Source organism: Oncorhynchus masou, chromosome 23 (assembly GCF_036934945.1).
Source record: "Oncorhynchus masou masou isolate Uvic2021 chromosome 23, UVic_Omas_1.1, whole genome shotgun sequence".
NCBI classification, from domain to species: Eukaryota; Metazoa; Chordata; class Actinopteri; order Salmoniformes; family Salmonidae; genus Oncorhynchus; species Oncorhynchus masou.
The window spans coordinates 16,829,648-16,843,022 of NC_088234.1; the positions used below are offsets into that span (position 1 = coordinate 16,829,648).

Consider the following 13,375-nt stretch of genomic DNA (forward strand, 5'->3'; position numbering starts at 1 on the left):
TGAACAAAAAAAAACCCCGCTCCGGCGGGAGAGGAGGAGGAGACTATGGTACCGGCGTCGAGCGAAACAGACAAATAATCCTCGAGAGCCTTACGTTCGGGAGCCGACAGAGAGTATAATCTACCCCGGGGGGGAGTAGTTCCCGGAAGGAGATCAATACTACAGTCATACGACCGGTGTGGAGGGAGAGAAGTGGCCTTGGAACGACTGAACACCGTGCGCAGATCGTGATACTCCTCCGGCACCCCTGTCAAATCGCCAGGCTCCTCCTGTGAAGAAGAGACAGAGGAAACAGGAGGGATAGCAGACATTAAACAGGTCACATGACAAGAAACATTCCAGGATAGGATAGTATTACTAGACCAATTAATAGAAGGGTTATGGCGCACTAGCCAGGGATGACCCAAAACAACAGGTGTAAAAGGTGAACGAAAAATTAAAAAAGAAATGGTTTCGCTATGATTACCAGAGACAGTGAGGGTTAAAGGCAGCGTCTCACGCTGAATCTTGGGGAGAGAACTACCATCTAAAGCGAACAAGGCCGTGGGCTCCCTAACTGTCTGAGAGGAATGTCATGTTCCCGAGCCCAGGTCTCGTCCATAAAACAGCCCTCCGCCCCAGAGTCTATCAAGGCACTGCAGGAAGCAGATGAACCGGGCCAGCGGAGATGGACCGGAAAGGTAGTGCGTGATCCAGAAGGAGAGGCCTGAGTAGTTGCGCTCACCAGTAGCCCTCCTCTTACTGATGAGCTCTGGCTTTTACTGGACATGAGGTGACAAAATGACCAGCGGAGCCGCAGTAGAGACAGAGGCGATTGGTGATTCTCCGTTCCTTCTCCTTGGCCGAGATGCGGATACCCCCCAGCTGCATAGGCTCAGCATCCGAGCCGGCGGAGGAGGGTGGCAGTGATGCGGCAGGTGGCAGTGATGTGGAGAGGGAGCAACGGAGAACGCGAGCTCCTTTCCACGAGCTCGGCGACGAAGATCAAACCGTCGCTCTATGCGAATAGCGAGAGCTATTAAGGAGTCCAGACTGGAAGGAACCTCCCGGGAGAGGATCTCATCCTTAACCTCGACGAGGAGACCCTCCAGAAAACGAGCGAGCAAAACCGGCTCGTTCCAGTCACTAGAGGCAGCGAGAGTGCGAAACTCAATAGAATAATCCGTTATGGATCGATTCCCCTGACATAGGGAAGACAGGGCCCTGGAAGCCTCCTCCCCAAAAACAGAACGGTCAAAAACCCGTATCATCTCCTCCTTAAAGTCCTGATACTGGTTAATACACTCAGCCCTCGCCTCCCAGATTGCCGTGCCCCACTCACGCGCCCGTCCGGTAAGGAGAGAAATGACGTAGGCGATGCGGGCTGCGCTCCTGGAGTAAGTGTTGGGCTGGAGAGAGAACACCACATCACACTGAGTGAGGAATGAGCGGCACTCAGTGGGCTCCCCAGAGTAACACGGCGGGTTGTTGATCCTAGGCTCCGGAGACTCGGAAACCCTGGAAGTGGGCGGTGGATCGAGGTGGAGTTGGTGAACCTGTCTTGTGAGGCTTGGACGGCCAGGGTCTCAACGGCATGTCGAGCAGCAGACAATTCCTCCTCGTGTCTGCCTAGCATCGCTCCCTGGATCTCGACGGCGGAGTGAAAAGGGTCCGGAGCCGCTGGGTCCATTCGTGGTCTGATTCTTCTGTTATGTACTTGAGTGAAGACCCAAAAGCGGTTTTAACAGAAAACAGAGTTCTTTAATGAAAAACAGGAATGGCATAAATCCTCTTCCAACGTTGTCAACGGAACAAAAAGAACGTTAGTATAGTGCAGGGTGCACCTGCCAGGCAGACTCCGACAGGATAGGACAAGGTGGAAGCAAACGAGACGACAGCTTGCTTCTGGCATCAAAAACACAAACAAGAATCAGACACTGAAAGTAGCAGGAACAGAGAGAGAAATAGAGACCTAATCAGAGGGGGAAGAGAGAACAGGTGGGAAAGAGTGAATGAGCTAGTTAGGGGAGATGTAGAACAGCTGAAGAATGAGAGACAGAGAAGGTAACCTAAAAAGACCAGCAGAGAGAGACAGAGTGAAGAGAAAGGACAGGAACAGACATAACAAGACATGACAATATATTTTAAATCCGATATAAATCAAAACTGTATATACGCTACTCAGGAACATTCGATGTCGTCTTGGTAAGCAACTCCAGTGAATATTTGACCTTGTGTTTTAGGTTACTGTCCTGCTGAAAGATGCATATATTTATTTATTAGTACCTTTAATTAACCAGGAAAATACCTATTTTTCAAGGGAGAGCTGGCTAAGAAGGCAGCAGCAATTAATACATTACAGAATTAAAACATACAACAATACTATACAACACAACAACATGATCCAGCCTAAAAAGGTATTTACACTCCTCTGTAACAGTCTCCCATCAACATTTTAAATTCATTCTGCAGCACTAACATATCTAGATGAAGCATGGATTGTAGACTATTCCATGACTCTGGTGCATAAGACGAGAAGATAGTCTTGCCTAGTATTGTAAATGTCCTGCGGACTTTAAGTTGCAACCACCTAGCAGACCCGGGTACAGAGATGATTGTGGACTACAGGAAAAAGAGGACCGATTATGCCCCCATTCTCATCGACGGGGCTGCAGTGGAGCAGGTTGAGAGCTTCAAGTTCCTTGGTGTCCACATCACCAACAAACTAACATGGTCCAAGCACACCATGACAGGCATGAAAAGGGCACGACAAAACATATTCCCCCTCAGGAGACTGAAAAGATTGATACATAAGAACCTGACACTGATTTTATTAGCTTCCAGAGCTTGGTAGGGTTGTTTACGTTCTCTGTGACTGCATTTAGATATACATTTGTCTCCCAGTGTGATTCTACTGATACACTTTTGTGATGCGACAAAGAATTTGTTTTAACAAAATGTTTTACACAACCATTGTGTTGTCTCCACAACACTTACGTAATTTTAGTTTTTGCAGACAAACTGTTGTATCACAACCGTTGTGTCAAAAGTGTGGTATGTGAGTTGTACAACTTGAGTGTATACAGGGCCTTGTGTTTACACATTCAATGTGGTCCTGTTAATTAAGGAAGACTTAGTTTGGGTATCTGGTTGAGGCGCCTCTGTTAATGTGAACTGTGAGTGTATTTCCACTGTACACCTAATAAACTCTCATATCTCATTTTTCTATTTTTATTGGAGTGTTTATTCTAAGAACTGTGTATTTTAGTTGTATTACAGTCTTGTCAGTGCCACGCCCTGGTCTAAGTATTTTGTGTTTTTCTTCATTTATTTGGTCAGGCCAGGGTGTGGCATGGGTTTTTGTATGTGGTGTGTTTTGTATTGGGATTGTAGCTTAGTGGGGTGTTCTAGATAAGTCTATGGCTGTCTGAAGTGGTTCTCAATCAGAGGCAGGTGTTTATCGTTGTCTCTGATTGGGAACCATATTTAGTCAGCCATATTCTTTGAGTGTTTCGTGGGTGATTGTCCTTTTGTCTGTCGTGTATTATTTTAACCACCAGTATTAGGCTGTTTCGGTTTTCGTTACGTTCGTTGTTTTTGTAGTGTTTGTATTTTGATTCGTGTTTCTTCAGTTTATTAAACATGGATCGCAATCTACACGCCGCATTTTGGTCCGACTCTCCTTCACACATAGAAAACCGTAACAGTCAGAGTGTATATATTTAAACAAACCTCAAATAATTATTTATTGTATTTCCTAATTATAACTAGGAACTAAGTTAAAAAAATTATACTTCTGAACATTTGCAACTGATCTTAATTCATCAGCACTGCCACTTCGTTTCTGGTGATGGGAAATAAAAACAAAACACAAAACTAGAGTTTCTCATGATAAGCTGCAGACCACACTACCTACAGAGAGAGTTTTCATCTATATTCTTTGTAGCTGTTTACATACGACCACAGTCAGAGGCTGGCACTAAGACAGCATTGAATGAGCTGTATTCCGCCATATGCAAACAAGAAAACGCTCAACCAGAGGTGGCGCTCCTAGTAGCCGGGGACTTTAAAGCAGGTAAATTTAAATCAGTTTTACGTAATTCCTATCAGCATGTTAAATGTGCAACCAGAGGGAAAATAACTCTGGACCACCTTTACTCCACACACAGAGATGCATACAAAGCTCTCCCTTACCCCCCATTTGGCTAATCTGACCATAATTTCATCCTACTATTCCTGTTTTCAAGCAAAAATTAAAGCAGGAAGCACCAGTGACTAGATCAATAAAAAATTGGTCAGATGAAGCAGATGCTAAGCTACAGGACTGTTCTGCAAGCAGAGACTGGAATATGTTCTGGGATTCCTCCAATGGCATTGAGGAGTACACCACATCTGTCATTGGCTTCATCAATAAGTGCATCGATGCATCGAAGGCTAGAGCTGCCTCTTTCAAGGAGCGGGACTCTAACCCGGAAGCTAATAAGAAATCCCGCTATGCCCTCCGATGAACCATCAAACAGGCAAGCGTCAATACAGGACTAAGATCGAGTCGTACTATACCAGCTCTGACGCTCATCGGCGGTGGCAGGGCCTGCAAACCATTACAGACTACAAAGGGATGCATAGCCGAGAGCTGCTCAGTGACATGAGCCTACCGGACGAGCTAAACTACTTCTATGCTCGCTTCGAGGCAAATAACACTGAAACATGCATGAGAGCACCAGCTGTTAACATTCACAAGGCCGCAGGGCCAGACGGATTACCAGGATGTGTACCGCGAGCATGCGCTGACCAACTAGCAAGTGTCTTCACTGACATTTTCAACCTCTCCCTGTCCAAGTCTGTAATACCAACATGTTTTAAGCAGACCACCATAGTGCCTTGTCCCAAGAACTCTAAGGTAACTTTGTTAAATGACTACTGACCTGTATCACTCATGTCTGAAGCCATGAAGTGCTTTGAAAGGCTGGTAATGGCTCACATCAACACTGTCATCCCAGAAACCTTAGACCCACTCCAATTTGCATACCGCCCCAACAGATCCACAGATGATACAGTCTCTATTGCACTCCACAGTGCCCTTTCCCACCTGGACAAAAGGAACACATATGTGAGAATGCTATTCATTGACTAGAGCGTAGCGTTCAACACCATAGTGCCCTCAAAGCTCATCAATAAGCTAAGGACCCTGGGACTAAACACCTCCCTCTCCAACTGGATCCTGGACTTCCTGACGGGCCGCCCCCAGGTGGTGAGGGTAGGTAACAACACATCCGCCACTCTGATCCTCAACATAGGGGCCCCTCAGGGGTACGTGCTCAGCCCCCTCCTGTTCTCCCTGTTCAACCATGACTGCATGGCCAGGCATGACTCCAACACCACCATTACATTTGGTGATGACACAGCAGTGGTAGACCTGATCACCAACAACAACAAAACAGCCTGTATGGAGGAGGTCAGAGACCTGGCTGTATGGTGCAAGAAAAAGGAGATGATTGTGGACTACAGGAAAAAGAGGACCGAGCATGTCCCCATTCTCATCGGCAGGGCTGCAGGGGAGCAGGTTGAGAGCTTCAAGTGCCTTGGTGTCCACATCACCAACAAACTAACATGGTCCAAGCACACCATGACAGTCATGAAGCTGGCACGACAAAACTTATTCCCCCTCAGGAGACTGAAAAGATTTGGCATGGGTCCTCAGATCCTCAAAAGGTTCTACAGCTGCACCATCGACAGCATCCTGACTGGTTGCATCACTGCCTGGTATGGCAACTGCTCGGCCTCCGACCGCGAGACACTATAGAGGGTAATGCAAATGGCCCAGTACATCACTGGGGCCAAGCTTCCTGCCATCCAGGACCTCTATACCAGGCGATGTCAGAGGAAGGCCCTAAAAATTGTCAAAGGCTCCAGCCAACCTAGTCATAGACTGTTCTCTCTGCTACCACACAGCAAGCGGTACCAGAGCATCAAGTCTGGGTCCAAGAGGCTTCGAAACAGCTTCTACCCCCAAGCCATAAAACTCCTGAACATCCAGTCAAATGGCTACCCAGACTATTTGCATTGCCACCCACTCCCATCTCCACACCACTGCCACTGCCACTCTGTTGTCATCTATGCATAGTCACTTTAATTAACTCTACCTACAGTACATGTACATACTACCTCAACTAACCAGTGCCCCTGCACATTGACTCTGTACCGGCAACCCCCTGTATATATTGTTGTTTTTTACTGATGCTCTTTAATTACTTGTTTCTTTTCTCTTGTTCTTATCTGCATTTTTTTGAACTGTTGGTTAGGGGCTCATCAGGAAGTATTTCACTGTAAGGTCTACACCTGTTGTGTTCAGTGCATGCAACTAATAAAATGTGATTTGATTTGATGCATACACACACAGACATGATAACATACGCACTATATACACACATACACATTTATTTAGTGCTGTAGATGTGTAGTAGTGGTGGAGTAGGGGCCTGAGGGCACAGAGTGTTTTGTGAAATTTTTCAATTGTATATACTGCCTTAATTTTGCTGGATCCCCTAATGGGGAACCATAATAAATACAAATACAAACTCAGCAACTCAGTTTTTTTTTTATGAAATCTTTGGAAATGTGTGGTGTTTCAAATCAACTATCAGAGGAAACAAATCTGATCTTAGTCTCTGTGTCATCTGTCTGGTGTAATTTCAGAAGAAGCCAGCTTCTCAAAGTCCTAGGAGGATCTTAGCTTTGGCCCAATGAAAAGGGATGAAGCTGAGAAAAACGAGTGGTGAGTTGTGAGACTGACAGCAAACACCAATGCCAATAGAGGGAGTTGGCATCAAGGAGGACATGGCTTATCCTTTCAGCTTGACTTCAAGGAGTGCATCTGAATAAATTATATTTCTTTGATTCCTCTCGTCCTCTCTCCTTGCCTCCTTCTCAAAACGCAATGGAGAAGAAGAGACAGGGGAGGAACCTCCGATCTTCTGCACCAATGTGCTTTAAAGAGGAGACTAGGAGGGAGGATGGGAGGAATCAAGGATCTAAAATTGACATTCACCCCAGGGCTTTCTATCTCTGTGTATACTGACTAGCCTAGTACAAGTCACAGCTAGAAGAGTTTTCTCTCTCTGACTGTCATATCATCATTAGTGTGAGAATAAATGTACTGGAGTAGAACATATGACTAGGAGGGCGATGTGGTCATCAATTAACAGGCCGAACAACCAAAATAAGCTGGGTTATATTTATTAGTGTTTAACGTAGCAAACATGTATTGCACCGTAGCAAAAGGATTTACACCGTAGCAAAAGGTTATACACCGTAGCAAAAGTTTATACACCGTAGCAAAAGGTTATACACCGTAGCAAAAGGTTTTACACCGTAGCAAAAGTTATACACCGTAGCAAAATGTTTTACACCGTAGCAAAATGTTTTACACCGTAGCAAAAGTTATACACCGTAGCAAAATGTTTTACACCGTAGCAAAAGGTTTTACACCGTAGCAAAAGGTTATACACCGTAGCAAAATGTTTTACACCGTAGCAAAATGTTTTACACCGTAGCAAAAGGTTATACACCGTAGCAAAAGTTATACACCATAGCAAAAGCTATACACCGTAGCAAAAGGTTTTACACCGTAGCAAAAGGTTATTTATTTTCTATTTTACGAGGCAAGTCAGTTAAGAAGAAATTCTTATTTTCAATGACGGCCTGGGAACAGTGGGTTAACTGCCTGTTCAGGGGCAGAATGACAGACTTGTACCTTGTCAGGCTTGTACCTTCCAGTTACTAGTCCAAAGCTCTAACCACTAGGCTACCCTGCCACACCGTAGCAAAAGGTTATACACCGTAGCAAAATATTTTACACCTTGCAATGGAAAACAAGTGTTTGTTTCTGTTTGGACCAACTGAGGTAGACCCTCTCAGTTTCAACCCTTTTGCGTTAGTGTCGTCCTAGTGTATATGAAGACACTGCTCTCAGGCTTATAAAAATTTACAGAGAGTCATGTTGATGGAATGTGTGTACCAAACTAGGAGAGTATGTCCTCAGGTGCAGACAGAAAAGAACTGGCTGGGAACCATTTCCAAGAACTGCTCTCATGTATAGAAATGTAAAACCGAAAGTCATGTTAATAGTTTCTGTTTCACAGTTCTGGATGCTCTGTGAATCACCTGGCACTAAATCTCTCTTTGTTTCTTATGTTCTTGCAGAACACTGGATAAGGACAGGATAACACTGATCCCCTCCTCAGACACAACTAAAGATTCTGAACAAGTGAACTTCTACTGTATTCCTACTGTATTAATATTGTATTACAGTACATATTCCGCACTCCCCTGTATAACACCTCCCACCATGCCGTTGATAGTGTTGCTCATCTCCCAGCTGCTGTGGGTGCGTGTGGCTGCCCTGTTGATCGCCTGCGTCATCTTCAGTGTGTCGGCCCACGGGGCCTCCCTCTCCAGGGTGGGAGACTGGTGTGTGTTCTGCTGGGCTTTCAGCTTCACTAGAACCCTGCTGGTGCTGCTGATGGAGCACTTTGGCCTCCAGGCCCAAGGCCCCGTCTCCTGGAATAACTTCCCTATCACCATGGCCTGCTACGCCACCCTGCTCTGGCTCTCTGCCTCCATCATCTTCGCTGTCTACATCCTCAAGGGCCAGCAGAACCACAGGGAGGCCTGGACAAACGCATCTTCTCCAAAGTCTTCTGCCTGGTCACGTGGCCTACCTGTGGGAGGTGACCCTGGCACAGGCGCTGCAGGATGAGGTGGCGGGCTGCATGGCCACGTCTCCAAGCCTGCTCAAGATGTGAAAGACCTTCATGGCCTGCATCATACTCATGCTGGTCAGCGATCTGGTGTCGTACGATCAACACACAGCTCTCCAGTGGTGCATGGCAGTCTACTGTATCTGGTTCATCCTGTCTGTGGGTGTTGGGGAGTGTATTGGCTGCCTCTCATTCCCCTTTACACGCTTCCTGTCAGCCTACGGTCTCCTGGCTGTTGTCATTTACCTGACCGCCACCATCATCTGTTCCGTGTTCCAGTTTGACAAGGGTTCCAACCGTCCCCAAACCTGGCAGCAGCCCACACTGGTGACGGTTGACGTGCTCACCGCTCTCAACTTCCTCCTCTACCTGGCTGACTCCGCACACTTGGTGTTTGTCAGTGTGTGAGAGAGGAGGGAGAGAAACTACTGTGTAAAATGTATTCAGTTGCTCTTTGAAAATGTGAATTTTTCTCTTTATTATTGTTTTACTAGGCAAGTCAGTTAAGAACAAATTCTTATTTTCAATGACGGCCTAGTAATAGTGGGTTAACTGCCTGTTCGGGGGCAGAACGACAGATTTGTACCTTGTCAGCTTGGGGATTTGAACTTGCAACCTTTCGGTTACTAATCCAACGCTCTAACCACTAGGCTACCATGCTGCCCCTTCACCATGCAAATGAAAAGACAGCTCAATAATATCTGACTGTAGATAATGTAATATGTGGGCTTCAGTTAGGATAATGTATGTATTTTTTAATAACAATGCTGAAATGTGAATATACCTGCACCATCAGAGGCATATTTCAGAAGTTTCACCTATGTATTTCATTACATGGGTTATTGTTAGATGATTGTCACTTTAACGATGTACTGTTGCAACAGCACAGGCACAGGCATTTTGAAAAGTTATTTTCCACCAAGGTATCTATGTGATGTGATCAGCCTGTCAGAGTGTCTGGGTGTCTGTTTGAGCTGCTCTGCTAGTGTTTTGAAGCTAAAATAATTGTGTCTGCCTTGTTTGATGCTCTTTAATGCAGTTTCATCTTTAATGATTAGACTGCATTAGTGATTAAAATACTTGAATGGCTCACAACGTCCTCCAGCTAAATCAAGACAGAGGTACTTATTATTGGAGCCAAAGTACAGAGACAGAATTTGGCCGCACATTTTAATTCACGGGCAATAAAGATAAAACACCAGGTTAAAAAACCTGTGTTATTTTTGATTCTGAACTTAATTTCAATCACACATTAGAAATGTGTCCAAAATAGATTTTTACCACATGAGGAACATTGGCAAAGTGTGGTCGTTTCTATCTCAGGCTGATACAGAGAGACTCATCCATGCTTGTATTACAAGTAAACTTGACTACTGTAATGCACTCCTGTCTGGTCTACCCAAGAAAGCCATTAGTCAACTGCAAAAACATACAGGATGCTGCAGCACTGGTACTGACCAAGATCAGATTGAGAGCACACATTACACCGGTTTTAAAGTCTCTGCACTGGCTGCCTGTGAGTTTTAGAAGACATTTTAAGATGATTCTATTGGTTTTCAAATCAATCCATGGTTGTGCACCCCAATATATATCAAACATGCTTTTAATTTATTTATTTATTTATTTTATTTCACCTTTATTTAACCAGGTAGGCAAGTTGAGAACAAGTTCTCATTTACAATTGCGACCTGGCCAAGATAAAGCAAAGCAGTTCGACACATACAACGACACAGAGTTACACATGGAGCAAAATAAACATACAGTCAATAATACAGTATAAACAAGTCTATATACGATGTGAGCAAATGAGGTGAGATAAGGGAGGTAAAGGCAAAAAAAGGCCATGGTGGCAAAGTAAATACAGTATAGCAAGTAAAACACTGGAATGGTAGATTTGCAATGGAAGAATGTGCAAAGTAGAAATAAAAATAATGGGGTGCAAAGGAGCAAAATAAATAAATTAAATACAGTAGGGAAAGAGGTAGTTCTTTGGGCTAAAATATAGGTGGGCTATGTACAGGTGCAGTAATCTGTGAGCTGCTCTGACAGTTGGTGCTTAAAGCTAGTGAGGGAGATAAGTGTTTCCAGTTTCAGTGCTTTTTGTAGTTCGTTCCAGTCATTGGCAGCAGAGAACTGGAAGGAGAGGCGGCCAAAGAAAAAATTGGTTTTGGGGGTGACTAGAGAGTTATACCTGCTGGAGCGTGTGCTACAGGTGGGAGATGCTATGGTGACCAGCGAGCTGAGATAAGGGGGGACTTTACCGAGCAGGGTCTTGTAGATGACATGGAGCCAGTGGGTTTGGCGACGACTATGGAGCGAGGGCCAGCCAACGAGAGCGTACAGGTCGCAATGGTGGGTAGTATATGGGGCTTTGGTGACAAAACGGATTGCACTGTGATAGACTGCATCCAGTTTGTTGAGTAGGGTATTGGAGGCTATTTTGTAAATGACATCGCCAAAGTCGAGGATTGGTAGGATGGTCAGTTTTACAAGGGTATGTTTGGCAGCATGAGTGAAGGATGCTTTGTTGCGAAATAAGAAGCCAATTCTAGATTTAACTTTGGATTGGAGATATTTGATATGGGTCTGGAAGGAGAGTTTACAGTCTAACCAGACACCTAAGTATTTGTAGTTGTCCACGTATTCTAAATCAGAGCCGTCCAGAGTAGTGATGTTGGACAGGCGGGTAGGTGCGGGTAGCGATCGGTTGAAGAGCATGCATTTAGTTTTACTTGTATTTAAGAGCAATTGGAGGCCACGGAAGGAGAGTTGTATGGCATTGAAGCTTGCCTGGAGGGTTGTTAACACAGTGTCCAAAGAAGGGCCAAAAGTATACAGAATGGTGTCATCTGCGTAGAGGTGGATCAGAGACTCACCAGCAGCAAGAGCGACCTCATTGATGTATACAGAGAAGAGAGTCGGTCCAAGAATTGAACCCTGTGGCACCCCCATAGAGACTGCCAGAGGTCCGGACAGCAGACCCTCCGATTTGACACACTGAACTCTATCAGAGAAGTAGTTGGTGAACCAGGCGAGGCAATCATTTATGTACCCAATAGGTCCCTCAGGTCCTCTGCCACTTGCCTTTTAACTATCCCAAAGCCTAGGACCAAGAGGCATGGAGAGGCAGCCTTTAGTTACTATAAACCCTACCTCTGGAATAGCCTGCCTGAGAACCTGAAGGGGCCGAAACAGTGGACACATTTACAAGAGATTTTAAACCACACCCCTTTAGCTTTGCTTTTCCTTAGAGTGCTTTTTCGTCTTTCAGCTATAATATTTCTATTTAACTGTTTTATGTTTGATGTGTTATAAATATTAAAAATGTTGTTTTCTTTTTTCCTGTGATGCGCATTGTGTTGCATTCATGTCGGAAATTTGCTATATATATATATATAGAGAGATGGTTGTCCTTCTGGAAGGTTCTCCCAACTACACAGAGGAACTTTGGAGCTCTGTCAGTGACAATTTGGCTCTTGGTCACCTCCCTGACCAAGGCCCTTCTTGCTCAGGTTTGCCTATTGATGTGCTTGTTTTTGTATTGTGCAGGGCTCATTTGTAAAAGAGACTTTATTCTCAATATGATTTCCCTATCGAAATAAAGGTAAATAAATATACCACTGGTGTTGGAAAGTATCAGTGTTAAAAGAGCAAAAATGTGAAAAGTGTAAATTCAACACATTTGTCACGAATCCCACCGAAGATGGTGCCTCTTCCTGTTCGAGCGGTGCTCGGCGGTCGTCGTCGTCGGCCTACTAGCTGCCATCAATTCCCTTTTTTGTTTCTGTTAGTTTGGTCTGATTGGTTACACCTGTTTTGAGTTTAGTTTTGTTTGTGGGCTATTTAAGGGCACTAGGCCCGCCTGCTTTTGTGCGGGCTTGTTTTCTGTTCATGGTGTTGGATTATTTGTGGATTCTATTTTTCCGGACAGTTTAGTCCTGTTTGTTTTGGACTGTGTCTTTTATGCGCCATCGTGTTTGGCATGTCCGTTTTCACTGTCTGTGGAATAAAGATCCACGTTCTGAACTAACCTGCTCTCTGCGCCTGACTCCTCCACCCACTACTCCTAGAAGCCGCTACAACTTTCTGGTTGTTCTCATATAAACACTTCAAAAGTGTAGAATGAAACACCCACAGAGTTCAATTTACTTATCGGATTTTGATATGTAAAAACCAAGACCCTTTCCAATCTTGGGAGGTGTCACGGCAGTCGAAAGAAGTAGACCAAGGCGCAGCGTGGTGAGCGTACATTTTCCCTTTTATTTAAAATTTCGCCAACAAAACAACCGTGAAGCTTACAGGACAATAATGCCACTAACAAAGATAACTACCCACACTGAAAGGAGGGAAAAAGGGCTACCTAAGTATGATTCCCAATCAGAGACAACGATAGACAGCTGTCCCTGATAGAGAACCATACCTGGCCACGCCACATCACACCCTTAGCCTAACCAAATAGAGAAATAAAACGTCTCTCTAAGGTCAGGGCGTGACAGGAGGAAGGCATTATAGGTTCGGTTTAGTTCAGAATTAGAGTTAGGCTGCACTGATTGAGGAACCTTGTAAAGGGATTGATACTCTTAAATCAAATAAAAATCAAATCAAATCAAATTCTTTGATACTCTTAGTGTCTGTCT

At 44.7% G+C, this 13,375-nt stretch overlaps 1 pseudogene; it reads left to right on the forward strand.

Annotated features, from left to right (window-relative positions):
- Positions 1 to 8,326: 8,326 nt before the first annotated feature.
- LOC135509920 (myeloid-associated differentiation marker homolog) lies at positions 8,327 to 9,279 on the forward strand (annotated as a pseudogene).
- The last annotated feature ends 4,096 nt before the right edge of the window (positions 9,280 to 13,375 follow it).